Source organism: Cibotium barometz, chromosome 22 (assembly GCF_041138505.1).
Source record: "Cibotium barometz isolate CiBa-2024 chromosome 22, ASM4113850v1, whole genome shotgun sequence".
NCBI lineage: Eukaryota > Viridiplantae > Streptophyta > Polypodiopsida > Cyatheales > Cibotiaceae > Cibotium > Cibotium barometz.
Genome location: NC_141067.1, coordinates 13,466,855 through 13,482,221, shown reverse-complemented (window position 1 = coordinate 13,482,221; position 15,367 = coordinate 13,466,855).

The following is a 15,367-nucleotide window of genomic DNA, read 5'->3' as shown; positions in this document are numbered from 1 at the left end:
GGAGGCCTCAAAGGTGGGTGACTACACCCAACCCAAAAGTACAAGGCTCTTTTCCATGCTAATCCCTTGCTTGTTATTCCCTAGTTATGGTAAATTATTCCCACGGCTCTTCCTTACAAGATGCAAGATTGTTACCTTGTCATTTCATCATCGTTATGGTAAAGTGTTTAAGCCATGGCTCCCTTACAAGATGTAATGTTGTTCAATACCTACTTACAATAAAGTGTTTCAATGTCTTTTCTTGGGAATATGTAATGTAGTTTACTTGTTTTCATGCAAAGGCGTGCAATCTTAATCCTTTATAGTAGATAATTCCTTGGTTAGCATTCTTTATCTATACAAGTTCTATTCTTCATGACTTGATCTATATGATAATCTTGATACCATGGCTCTACTACATTATCCCTTATTTGGTATTCACACAATTCATGTGTGCTCCACTTTCTTAAATGTAAGTTCATTCATTATGTTATTGAATCACATTTAGCATGGATGATCTATACAAGTTTGATTGTTCTTGACTTGATCTATATAATAAGCTTAATACTACATTATCCCTTATTTGGTTTCCAAAAAATTCATGTGTTCTCCTCATAAACCTCCCTTGCAGGAAAACTTTAAGCTCACTGATTACGTGCTTGAATTACATTAACTTTCTGGATTGAAAGCATAAAAAATAGAGGTTTTATATATAAGGGGTTGTTTTATATATAAGGGGTTGTTTTCTTGATGGGCTTTTCTAGTTACAATGCCACACATTATTCTTTCATTCGTGCAAGGAAACCTTGAAACACAACCTCTCCCTCCCACTTGCTCCCACTACTACCAACTTCTCAATAACCTTATATAAGATAATGGGTTGGAAAACCCTATGTGATATTCCTCCCATTAATACTACTCCTATAATTGATCCAAAAGTCTCTTCAATGAAAGAAAGAATCAAGTTTTATTTCCAATTGTTAAATAACTAGGAAGCTCAAAAAGCTGTGAAGTTTCTTCAAGTGTGGTTGTCACTCATAAATATGTAAGTATAGCATGTGGGTTAAATAGAAGGGATTTTTAAAATCCCTCTTTTAGACTGTTTTTACATACAAAAAGGTGCCATTTAAAGGGGGTATTCACAAGTTGAATAGAAAAAGGGTATGTTTTACTCATGAAAAAATCACATATAAGGGATTTTTAAAATAGTCATTGAACTCACGTGATACAAAGGGTTTACTTATAGTGAACCCCCTCGAGTTGTTTGGTATCATGTATTCCACATAGTAAGTGTTAAAAGAGACATGTAGTTAGGGGGTTGAAACTTTTTAGAAATATTGACCCCCTTTGAGAAAATTTTTATAAAGATTAGTATTCTCAAATGATGAAAGATACATACCGATGGTTTTTATACATATAAAAAACATTTTTATTATGGTTCTAATATTCTAGAAAATGTTTGTTATTGTATTTATAATATCAAAAAAAAAGATATTTTCAAACTAGAACTGAGAGTTAGAATCTTTTTGTAAAAAGATCCTATTGAATATTATACATAAAAAATATATAAGTGTTTGATATTTTCATTGCTACTTTCTGGTGTTGAAAGTATATTCCTGTTGATTAAATTTCTTTAGAACCCTAAAGGTAAAAATTTCATGGCTATTGATACTATTTGTAAAGATTAAATTTATTTAGTATTCTAAAGAGAAAAATAACATCTTCAAAGCCCACACAAAATGTTTTTTCCTTTCTTAAAAACTAATGTTAAAGCGATTACATAGGGAAGCTGTAGGATGCCCGATATGACACCTATTATAGAAAGAGAGAGAGAGAGAGAGAGAGAGAGAGAGAGAAAGAGAGAGAGATTTTGATTTGGTAGCAAAATTATTTTCTTTATATAATGTAGTGTGTTTCTACAAAGTAGTATCAAATTGAGAATGTGAACTAGAAAATGGAGAACATGATTTATGTATATGTCTCCATAAGAATGTGAATCGGACAATGGAGAACATGTTGGGTATGTCTTTATGAATCAGACAATGGAGAACATGTTGGGTATGTCTTTATGAGATTGTCTAACTCGAAAGAGAGTCTTCTCTTAAAAGAGTTTTAGGAAGAACATGTATTGATTCTCCATGTCCTCACGAGCGGATATGGGCCTGCTTAACGAGGGAGGTTATAATAGTGTTAAAGCTTCTTCTACTCAATCAATACTTTTATGATAATGTATGGAAATCATCTTAAAACCATGTGGATTATAAGTCTAAGTTAACACTATCATTTACTTCTTGAAATAACACCAAGAGATGTGAGGCTTCATTCACCTAGATGCTTAATTATGCATAAAATAACTTAAAATAATAGAAATTAAAAATTAGGGGCCTCAATCATTGTAAAAAATGGATTTTAGTCTTACACATGCTAATGGGGAACGGGCTTATGAAGATGGGGATTAGCAGCATTTACACATGTGGTGTTAGGCCATGAGGGATTTGGGACTATAAAAGGCACTAGCCCTTGGACTATTATATCTTTTGAAAATTTTTGGAGCCTTTGAAACCTTTATGATATTGGATACCTTTAGACATATTTAGCTTTGTCATTAATCTAGGCTAATCATCCTAAGTTAGGCTAATCTCAAGATAATCTAGGTGTAGCTTTCTTTCAGTGTGGTATCAAAACTCTTGACCTAGATCTTGATGTTTTGATTAGGGAGTTCTTAGTACTTAATCCAATTTTGGATTAGTGTATTTTCTTTTGATTATATTTTGAGTGGATTAGTAATAATAGGATTAATGGTAATCACTCTCGAGTATATGCTAATCATAGATTTTAGAAATCCTTTTTTCTACATAGATTTGAGAGAATCTTAATTTTCTTGGCTTTCATGATTTTTGAATTAAGGTTTCAAACCATTTTGAAAGTGATTTTCTTGGAATTCCTTATTATAGACACATTTTCTCTAATTATAACAGAACCCCCTAAGCTCTTGTTCACTATGTCGCTTCTCTCCCTCGCTTTTCTTTCCTTTTGCTCCATTTTGTCCCTCCCTTTTGCTACTTTCTCTCCTGATTAAATGAAGATTTATGACCCAGAGTCCAAATCTTCCCCCTTTTGTTTTTCATATGTTCCTTAACTTACTTGTCTCTTTTAATATTATGGAAAAAATATAATATAGCATTTAAAATCTCTAAATTATTGAGAATAGTGATTTGATAGCATTTATCATCTAAAGAGTAGGAAAAACACTCTTTCTACTTATGTTATCCCATCAATCAAAATATTTTAAGGTAGCTTCAAAGTTTTAGTGAGCATGTTGTTGCATTTATATAGTATTGCCAGTGCAATTGACACAACTACCACCATGTTGGACTAGGGAATGTCAAAGCTGTCAAAAATCTCCCATGCCATGTGAAAGCTTGAGGAAGAGCTATATGAGGTGGTACAATAAGAGAGGATGGAAGAATAAGAAGATTTGAACGAGAACTTGGTGTACAAGAAAGTTGTGGTAAAAGAGATAATCGGCATGCATCCACCCCTAGCACATTTACTACCATAGATGTCCATGGAAGCCTTGAAGGTGAGTGACTACTACACACCCTACCCAAAAGGTAAAAGGCTCTTTTCCATGCTAATCCCTTGCTTGTTATTCCCTAGTTATGGTAAATTATTCCCACGGCTCTTCCTTGCAAGATGCAAGATTGTTACCTTGTCATTTCATCGTTATGGTAAAGTGTATGGGCCATGGCTCCCTTACAAGATGTAATGTTTTTCTATCCCTACTTACAATAAAGTGTTTCAATGTCTCTTCCTTGGAATATGTAATGTAGTTTACTTGTTTTCATGCAAAGGCGTGCAATCTTAATCCTTTATAGTAGATAATTACTTGTTTAGCATTGTTTATCTATACAAGTTCTATTCTTCTTGACTTGATCTATATAATAATCTTGATACCATGGCTCTACTACATTATCCCTTATTTGGTATTCACACAATTCATGTGTTCTCCACTTTCTTAAATGTGACTAGAACTGAGAGTTAGAATCTTTTTGTAAAAAGATCCTATTGAATATTATACTTTAAAAATATATAAGTGTTTGATATTTTCATTGCTACTTTCTGGTGTTGAAAGTATATTCCTATTGATTAAATTTCTTTAGAACCCTAAAGGTAAAAATTTCATGGCTGTTGATACTATTTGTAAAGATTAAATTTATTTAGTATCCTAAAGAAAAAAATAACATCTTCAAAGCCCACACAAAATGTTTTTTTCTTTCTTAAAAACTAATGTTAAAGCGATTACATAGGGAAGCTATAGGATGCCCGATATATGACACCTATTATAGAAAAAGAGAGAGAGAGAGAGAGATTTTGATTTGGTAGCAAAATTATTTTGTTTATATAATCTAGTAGTATCAAGTTGAGAATGTGAACTAGAAAATGGAGAACATGATTTATGTATATGTCTCCATAAGAATGTGAATCAGATACTGGAGAACATGTTGGGTATGTCTTCATGAGATTGTTGAACTCAAAAGAGAGTCTTCTCTTAGAAGAGTTCTAGGAAGAACGTGTATTGATTCTCCAAGTCCTCCCACAAGCGGATATGGGCCTGCTTGACGAGGGAGGTTATAATAGTGGTAAAAATTCTTCTACTCAATCAGTACTTTTATGATAATGTATGGTCATCATCTTAAAACCATGCGGATGATAAGTCAAAGTTGACACTATCACATTGACTTCTTGAAACAACACCAGGAGATGTGAGGTTTCACTCACCTAGATGCTTAATTATACATAAAATAACTTAAAATAATAGGAATAAAACATTTGGGGCCTCAATCATTATAAAAAAGGGATTTTAGTCTTACACATGCTAATGGGGAATGGGCTTGGGAAGATGGGGATTAGCAGCATTTACACATGTGGTGTTATGCCATGAGGGACTTGGGACTATAAAAGGCACTAGCGCTTGGACTATTGTATCTTTTGAAACTTTTTGGAACCTTTATGATATTGGATACCTTAAGACATATTTAGCTTTGTCTTTAATCTAGGCTAATCATCCTAAGTGAGGCTAATCTCAAGATAATCTAGGTGTAGCTTTCTTTTAGTGGTTTCAAAACTCTTCACCTAGATCTTGATGTTTTGATTAGGGAGTGCTTAGTACTTAATCTATTTTTGGATTAGTGTTTTTACATAGTTTTTAGATTTTCTTTTGATTCTATTTTGAGTGGATTAGTAATAATAAGATTAATGGTTATCACTTTCAAGTATATGCTAATCATGGATTTTAGAAACCCTTATTTCTACACAGATTTGAGAGAATCTTTATTTTCTTGGCTTTCTTGATTTTTGAATTAAGGCTTTAAACCATTTTAAGAGTGATTTTCTTGGAGTTTTCTTACTAAATCTCTTTGATTACTAATTTTTTTTGTTCAATCTATTCAATCTTAGTTTCCTACTATATTTGCCTAGTTCTAGGGATCTTCATAGTTTTGGAGGATATTAAAGGTTGTCTCGTGAAGATTTTGGTGTAGATCTTTTCACGAATTGGTGCAGATTGAAGATTCTATACAGATTTCAATGCACTCTAATTATGATGCTTATTTGAGTAGATGATAGTGCAAAGTGCAATTATGGTATAGAATATGTTGTGCAAAGTGGTGCAGCTCAGAGTTGTGTAGAAGATCTATGCAAAGTTATTATGCAAAGTACTGTTCTTTACAAGTTTCTTGGTGTAGATTTATAAACAAATACAAAGACAGTGCATAAATAAAATCTTGAAGCAACATTGAGTGACTCTTGATTAAAACTTTCTTAATCTTGATCATTTCTTTTGCACTGTTTCTTAAAGAGAAAATTATTGAAGCTACAAAGAAATCAAAAAATATTATAAAGTTTGATTCAAGATAAACATAACTATGGTGTTCTTGCTTAATTTGATGCAAGTAAACAAGATTATTGAATCTTGTTAGAAGAAATTTAAGATTATCGCACACTTGGTAGTTTGAAGTGATCATGAGAATTTCTTAACCAAGAAAGAGTTTACAACAAATGACCTATGCTAATCAAGAATGATCATGATAATTTCTTAACCAAGAAAGAGTTTAAAGCAAATGATCTATGCAAATTGATCACTAATCAATATGATCAGTGATCAAATTGGATGAATTTTGATCTCTTGTCAAGAAACATTGAACAGAGACACATTTGTAGAAAGCAAGATACAAATAGTTTACAAAATTTTAGCAACAAATTTCAATGTGAGATTTGCTAGGAATTGAACCTAGTCCACTGGTGTAAGAAAGTGTGCACCATACACCACAAGGTTTCTAACCTACAAACTAGAGTGAGGACATTGTTGGGAAAGGAAACTAAATTGAGAATTTTAAGATGTATATCCAGTAATATACAAGGTGTTAGTTACAGTGGGAGAAGACAAAAGTAAAAGAATATAACATTGAATTGATAAAACTTACATTAGTATTACAATTGTTTCAAACAACATTAGCTGAATATAGAACAAAATCAGAGCAGAGAAGCGCAAAGAAGTATTTTTAGTTTACTCTTAACACTTAATCTTTGTATTGTATTTATAATATAACATTGAGTTGATAAAACCTACATTAGTATTACAATTGTTTCAAACAACATCAGTTGCATATAGAACAAAATCAGAGCAGAGAAGCGCAAAGAAGTATTTTTAGTTTACTCTTAACACCTAATGTTTGTATTGTATTTATAATATTCTAAAAAAAATTTACAAGATATTTTTAAACTACAATTGAGAGTTAGAATCTTTTTGTAAAAAGATCCTATTGAATATTATACTTAAAAAATATATAAGTGTTTGATATTTTCATTACTACTTTCTGGTGTTGAAAGTATATTCCTATTGATTAAATTTCTTTAGAACCATAAAGGTAAAAATTTCATGGCTCTTGATACTATTTGTAAAGATTAAATTTATTTAGTATCCTAAAAAGAAAAATAACATCTTCAAAGCCCACACAAAATGTTTTTTTCTTTCTTAAAAACTAATGTTAAAGCAATTACATAGGGAAGCCATAGGATGCCCGATATGACACCTATTATAGAGAGAGAGAGAGAGAGAGAAAGAGAGAGAAATAGAGAGAGAGAGAGAGAGAGAATTTGATTTGGTAGAAAAATTATTTTGTTTATATAATGTAGTGTGTTTCTACAAAGAGAGAGAGAGAGAGAGAGAGAGAGAAAGAGAGAGAAATAGAGAGAGAGAGAGAGAGAGAATTTGATTTGGTAGAAAAATTATTTTGTTTATATAATGTAGTGTGTTTCTACAATTTAGTAGTATCAAATTGAGAATGTGAACTAGAAAATAGAGAACATGATTTATGTATATGTCTCCATAAGAATGTGAATTTTCTCAAAAAGGGGGTCAATATTTCTAAAAAGTTTCAACCCCTTAACTACGTGTCTTTTAACACTTACTATGTGTGAATGCATGATACCAAACAACTTGAGGGGGTTCACTATAAGTAAACCCTTTGTATCACGTGAGTTCAAGGACTATTTTAAAAATCCCTTATGTGTGATTTTTTCATGAGTAAAACATACCCTTTTTCTATTCAACGTGAATACCCCCTTTAAATGGCACCTTTTTGTATGTAAAAACAGTATAAAAGAGGGATTTTAAAAATCCCTTCTGTTGAACCCACATGCTATACTTACATATTTATGAGTGACTCCCCCCCCTTAGCCAGACAACCACACTTGAAAAAACTTCATAGCGTTTTGAGCTTTCTAGTTATTTAACAATTGGAAATAAAACTTGATTCTTTCTTTCATTGAAGCGACTTTTGTGCATCAATTATAGGAGTAGTATTAATGGGAGGAATATCACATAGGGTTTTCCTACCCATTATCTTATATAAGGTTATTGAGAAGTTGGTAGTAGTGGGAGCAAGTGGGAGGGAGAGGTTGTGTTTCAAGGTTTCCTTGCACGAATGAAAGAATAATGCATGGAATTGTAACTAGAAAAACCCATCAAGAAAACAACCCCTTATATGTAAAACCTCTATTTTTTATGCTTACAATTCAGAAAGTTAAATAAACCTAGATTTGTGAATATCATTAATGTAATTCAAGCACGTAATCAGTGAGCTTAAAGTTTTCCTGCAAGGGAAGTTTATGAGGAGAACACATGAATTTTATGGATACCAAATAAAGGATAATGTAGTATTAAGCTTATTATATAGATCAAGTCAAGCACAATCGAACTTGTATAGATCATCCATGCTAAATGCGATTCAAGAACATAATGAATGAGCTTACATTCAAGAAGGTTGAGCACACATGAATTGTGTGAATGGGATAATGTAGTAGAGCCGATTATTATATAGATCAAGTCAAGAAGAATAGAACTTGTATAGATAAACAATGCTAACCAAGTAATTATCTACTATAAAGGATTAAGATTGCACGCCTTTGCATGAAAACAAGTGAACTACATTACATATTCCAAGGAAGAGACATTGAAACACTTTATTTTAAGTAGGGATTGAACAACATTACATCTTGTAAGGGAGCCATGGCCCAAACACTTTACCATAACGATGAAATGACAAGGTAACAATCTTGCATCTTGTAAGGAAGAGCCGTGGGAATAATTTACCATAACTAGGGAATAACAAGCAAGGCCTTGTACCTTTGGGTAGGGTGCATTCACCCACCTTTGAGGCCTCCATGGACATCTATGGTAGTAAATGTGCTAGGGGTGGATGCATGCGGATTATCTCTTTTACCACACAACTTTCTTGTACACCAAGTTCTCGTTCAAATCTTCGTATTCTACCGTCCTCTTTTATTGTACCACCTCATATAGCTCTTCCTCAAGCTTGCAGATAGCATGGGAGATTTTTAACAGCTCTGACATTCCCTAGTCCAACATGGTGGTAGATGTGTCAATTACACTGGCAATATTGTATAAATGCAACAACATGCTGTCACTAAAACTTTGGAGCTACCTTAAAATATTTTGATTGATGGGATTACATAAGTAGAAAGAGTGTTTTTCCTACTCTTTAGATGATAAATGCTATCAAATCACTATTTTCAATAATTTAGAGATTTTAAATGCTATATTATATTTTTTCCATAATATTAAAAGAGACAAGTAGGTTAAGGAACATATGAAAAACAAAAAGTGGAGATTTGGACTCTAGATCATAAATCTTGATTTAATCGGGAGAGAAAGCAGAAAAAGGGAGGGACAAAATGGAGCAAAAGGAAGGAAAAGGGAGGGAGAGAAGCAACATAGTGAACAAGAGCTTAGGGGGTTCATGTTATAATTAAGAGAAAATGTGTCTATAATAAGGAATTCCAAGAAAATCACTTTCAAAATGGTTTCAAACCTTAATTCAAAAATCACGAAAGCCAAGAAAATCAAGGTTCTCTCAAATCTGTGTAGAAAAAAGGTTTTCTAAAATCTATGATTAGCATATACTCGAGAGTGATTACCATTAATCCTATTATTACTAGTCCACTCAAAATATAATCAAAAGAAAATTTTACAACTGTGTAAAAACACTAATCCAAAATTGGATTAATTACTAAGCACTCCCTAATCAAAACATCAAGATCTAGGCCAAGAGTTTTGATACCACTAAAAGAAAGCTACACCTAGATTATCTTGAGATTAGCCTAACTTACGATGATTAGCCTAGATTAAAGACAAAGCTAAATATGTCTTAAGGTATCCAATATCATAAAGGTTTCAAAGGTTCCAAAAGATATAATAGTCCTCCAAGGGCTAGTGCCTTTTATAGTCCCAAATCCCTCATGGCCTAACACCACATGTGTAAATGCTGCTAATCCCCATCTTCCCAAGCCCATTCCCCATTAGCATGTGTAAGACTAAAATCCCTTTTTTACAATGATTGAGGCCCCTAACTTTTAATTTCTATTATTTTAAGTTATTTTATGCATAATTAAGCATCTAGGTGAATGAAGCCTCACATCTCTTGGTGTTATTTCAAGAAGTCAATTATAGTGTCAACTTAGACTTATAATCCACATGGTTTTAAGATGATTTCCATACATTATCATAAGATGATTTCCAACTTAGACTTATAATCCACATGGTTTGAAGATGAATTCCATACATTAGTATTGATTGAGTAGAAGAAGTTTTAACACTATTATAACCTCCCTCGTTAAGCACGCCCATATCCGCTCGTGAGGACTTGGAGAATCAATACACGTTCTTCCTAAAACTCTTCTAAGAGAAGACTCTCTTTCGAGTTAGACAATCTCATGATTGAAGACATACCCAACATGTTCTCCATTGTCTGATTCACATTCTTATGGAGACAAATACATAAATCATGTTCTCCATTTTCTAGTTCACATTCTCAATTTGATACTACTTGTAGAAACACACTACATTTTATAAACAAAATAAATTTTCTACCAAATCAAAATCTCTCTCTCTTTCTATAATAGGTGTCATATGGGGCATCCTATAGCTTCCCTGTGTAATCGCTTTAACATTAGTTTTTAAGATAGAAAAAAACATTTTGTGTGGGCTTTGAAGATGTTATTTTTCTCTTTGGGATACTAAAAAAAATTAATCTTTACAAATAGTATACAAAGCCATGAAATGTTTACCTTTAGGGTTCTAAAGAAATTTAATGAATAGGAATATACTTTCAACACCAGAAAGTGGCAATGAAAATATCAAATACTTATATATTTTTTAATTATAATATTCAATAGAATCTTTTTATAAAAAGATTCTAACTCTCAGTTCTAGTTTGAAAATATCTTGGAATTTTTCTTTAGAATATTATAAATACAATACAAACATTTTCTAGAATATTAGAACTATAGTAAAAATGTTTTTTATATGTATAAAAACCATCGATATGTATCTTTCATCATTTGAGAATACTAATCTTTATAAAAAATTTCTCAAAGGAGGTCAATATTTCTAAAAAGGTTCAACCCCCTAACTACATGTGTCTTTTAACACTTACTATATGTGAATGCATGTTACCAAACAACTCGAGCGGGTTCACTATAAGTAAACCCTTTGTATCACATGAGTTTAAGGACTATTTTAAAAATCCCTTATGTGTGATTTTTTCATGAGTAAAACATACCCTTTTTCTATTCAACTTATGAATACCCCCTTTAAATGGCACCTTTTTTCATGAGTAAAACATACCCTTTTTCTATTCAACTTATGAATACCCCCTTTAAATGGCACCTTTTTGTATGTAAAAACAATATAAAAGAGGGATTTTAAAAATCCCTTCTGTTGAACCCACATGCTATACTTACATATTTATGAGTGACTCTCCCCCCCCCTAGCCAAACAACCACACTTGAAAAAACTTCAGAGCTTTTTGAGCTTTCTAGTTATTTAACAATTGGAAATAAAACTTGATTCTTTCTTTCATTGAAGTGACTTTTGTGCATCAATTATAGGAGTAGTATTAATGGGAGGAATATCACATAGGGTTTTCCAACCCATTATCTTATATAAGGTTATTGAGAAGTTATTGTAAGTAGGGATTGAACAACATTACATCTTTTAAGGGAGCCATGGCCCAAACACTTTACCATAACAATGAAATGACGAGGTAACAATCTTGCATCTTGTAAGGAAGAGCTGTGGGAATAATTTACCATACCTAGGGAATAACAAGCAAGGGATTAGCATGGAAAAGAGCCTTGTACCTTTGGGTAGGGTGTGTAGTCACCCACCTTCGAGGCCTCCATGGACATCTATGGTAGTAAATGTGCTAGGGGTGGATGCATGCCAATTATCTCTTTTACCACCCCACAACTTTCATGTACACCAAGTTCTCATTCAAATCTTCCTATTCTACCATCCTCTGTTATTGTACCACCTCATATAGCTCTTCCTCAAGCTTGCACATCGCATGGGAGCTTTTCAACAGCTTTGACATTCCCTAGTCCAACATGGTGGTGGTTGTGTCAATTGCACTAGCAATACTGTATACATGCAACAACATGTTGTCACTCACTAAAACTTTGGAGCTACCTTAAAATATTTTGATTGATGGGATAACATAAGTAGAAGGAGTATTTTTCCTACTCCTTAGATGATAAATGCTATCAAATCACTATTCTCAATAATTTAGAGGTTTTAAATGCTATATTATATTTTTTCCATGATATTAAAAGAGACAAGTAGGTTAAGGAACATATGAAAAACAAAAGGGTGGAGATTTGGACTCTAGATCATAAATCTTGATTTAATCGGGAGAGAAAGTAGAAAAAGGGAGGGACAAAATGGAGCAAAAGGAAGAAAAAGGGAGGGAGAGAAGCAACATAGTGAACAAGAGCTTAGGGGGTTCATGTTATAATTAAGAGAAAATGTGTCTATAATAAGGAATTCCAAGAAAATCACTCTCAAAATGGTTTAAAACCTTAATTCAAAAATCAAGAAAGCCAAGAAAAGCAAGATTCTCTCAAATATAGGTAGAAAAAAGGGTTTCTAAAATCTATGATTAGCATATACTCGAGAGTGATTAACCATTAGTCCTATTATTACTAATCCACTCAAAATATAATCAAAAGAAAATCTAAAAACTGTGTAAAAACACTAGTCCAAAATTGGATTAAGTACTAAGCACTCCCTAATCAAAACATCAAGATCTAGGCCAAGAGTTTTGATACCACTGAAAGAAAGCTACACCTAGATTATCTTGAGATTAGCCTAACTTAGGATGATTAGCCTAGATTAAAGACAAAGCTAAATATGTCTAAAGGTATCCAATATCATAAAGGTTTCAAAGGTTCCAAAAGTTTTCAAAAGATATAATAGTCCAAGGGCTAGTGCCTTTTATAGTCCCAAATCCCTCATGGCCTAACACCACATGTGTAAATGCTGCTAATCCCCATCTTCCCAAGCCCATTCCCCATTAGCATGTGTAAGACTAAAATCCATTTTTTACAATGATTGAGGCCCCTAATTTTTAATTTCTATGATTTTAAGTTATTTTATGCATAATTAAGCATCTAGGTGAATGAAGCCTCACATCTCTTGGTGTTATTTCAAGAAGTCAATGATAGTGTCAACTTAGACTTATAATCCTTATGGTTTTAAGATGATTTCCATAGATTATCATAAAAGTATTGATTGAGTAGAAGAAGTTTTAACACTATTATAACCTCCCTCGTTAAGCACGCCCATATCCGCTCGTGAGGACTTGGAGAATCAATACATGTTCTTCCCCAAACTCTTTTAAGAGAAGACTCTCTTTCGAGTTAGACAATCTCATGAAGACATACCCAACATGTTCTCCATTGTCTAATTCACATTCTTATGGAGACATATACATAAATCATGTTCTTCATTTTCTAGTTCACATTCTCAATTTGATACTACTTTGTAGAAACACACTAGATTATATAAACAAAATAATTTTTCTACCAAATCCAAATCTCTCTCTCTCTCTCTCTCTCTGTCTCTCTGTCTCTCTCTCTCTCTCTCTCTCTCTCTCTCTCTCTCTATAATAGATGTCATATCGGGCATCCTATAGCTTCCATATGTAATCGCTTTATCATTAGTTTTTTAAGAAAAAAAAAAACATTTTGTGTGGGCTTTGATGATGTTTTTTTTCTCTTTAGGATACTAAATAAATTTAATCTTTACAAATAGTATCAATAGCCATGAAATTTTTACCTTTAGGGTTCTAAAGAAATTTAATCAATAGGAATATATTTTCAACACCAGAAAGTAGCAATGAAAATATCAAACACATATATATTTTTTAAGTATAATATTCCATAAGATCTTTTTACAAAAAGATTCTAACTCTCAGTTCTAGTTTGAAAATATCTTGGATTTTTTTAAGAATATTATAAATACAATACAATCATTTTTCTAGAATATTAGAACTATAGTAAAAATGTTTTTTATATGTATAAAAACCATCGGTATGTATCTTTCATCATTTGAGAATACTAATCTTTATAAGAATTTTCTCAAAGGGGGTCAATATTTCTAAAAAGTTTCACTCCCCTAACTACATGTCTCTTTTAACACTTACTATGTGTGAATGCATGATACCAAACAACTCGAGGGGGTTCACTATAGGTAAACCCTTTGTATCACGTGAGTTCAAGGACTATTTTAAAAATCCCTTATGTGTGATTTTTTCATGAGTAAAACTTACCCTTTTTCTATTCAACTTGTGAATACCCCCTTTAAATGGCACCTTTTTGTATGTAAAGACAATATAAAAGAGGGATTTTAAAAATCCCTTCTGTTAAACCCACATGCTATACTTACATATTTATGAGTGACTCCCCCCCCCCTTAGCCAAACAACCACACTTGAAAAAACTTCACAGCTTTTTGAGCTTTCTAGTTATTTAACAATTGGAAATATCTATGTCTTCTTGTTCAATTTATGATTATGATTTCATGTCTTACAAGATTGATCTTTGGTAACAGTTTTGTGTAGGGTTGATTGGTTTTTTTTTATTATATGTTGCCTACATGATTTTATAGCTCCACTTGTTGTAATTAGAATTGTTTCTTAATCGCGTCCTTAAAACCAAAACACCTTGCATCACCTTGCAGGCTGATTCTTGTTGTGCTTCCAGTATCATAAATATGGTGTGCACTTTTGTCTTGCAGCCATCGTTTTCAAGAGAAACGAATAGATCGTAAAAGAACAACTTTTAATAGCGGTGTATAGCAAGGCTAACTTCATATGCAAGAAAGCCGATCAAGTGCAAGTGACTTCAATGCAGAAGTTTTCATGCTTTATTACTATCAAACCATTCAAAACATCATTTACATTGCTTTTAGAAGGTTTAGCATGTTTACCTTTGATGTGAAGTGGTTCAAGGTAGTAACAAATGGACCAAATGTAACCATAAGGGAGAATAAGAGTGGGTTTGTTTAAGTTGACCTCACTAAGATTTGGAACAATCAAAAGGGGCACCTTTTTGCTACCAAAACATTGTGAGAAAGTCATCTTTGAAGCAGATCTAAAGGATCCAAGGTGAGTAACTAGAAGAACAACAAGCGAGTCGCAATGATGGAGTTGATGTTGTTTAAACTCAAGAGCCACAAACTGATAGACTTTATGTTGAAATCCAAGAGCGAATTACAATGAACCTACGCCTAAGGGAAAGGTCAATGGAAATCCAAGTACATCTGATAAAGGGGAGCACATAGATGACCTTGATCTTATAGAAGAGAAATACATTGACCAATCAGTTCAAAACTCCTTAGGTGACATTAAAGAAGATGTATAGGCATTCCTTGAAATTGATCTTTTTGGATCCATAGATCTAGCCGAGATTGATAGAATAGATGCTGATCTATGAACTTGTAAGGATTAGATTTCAATAATTTTATT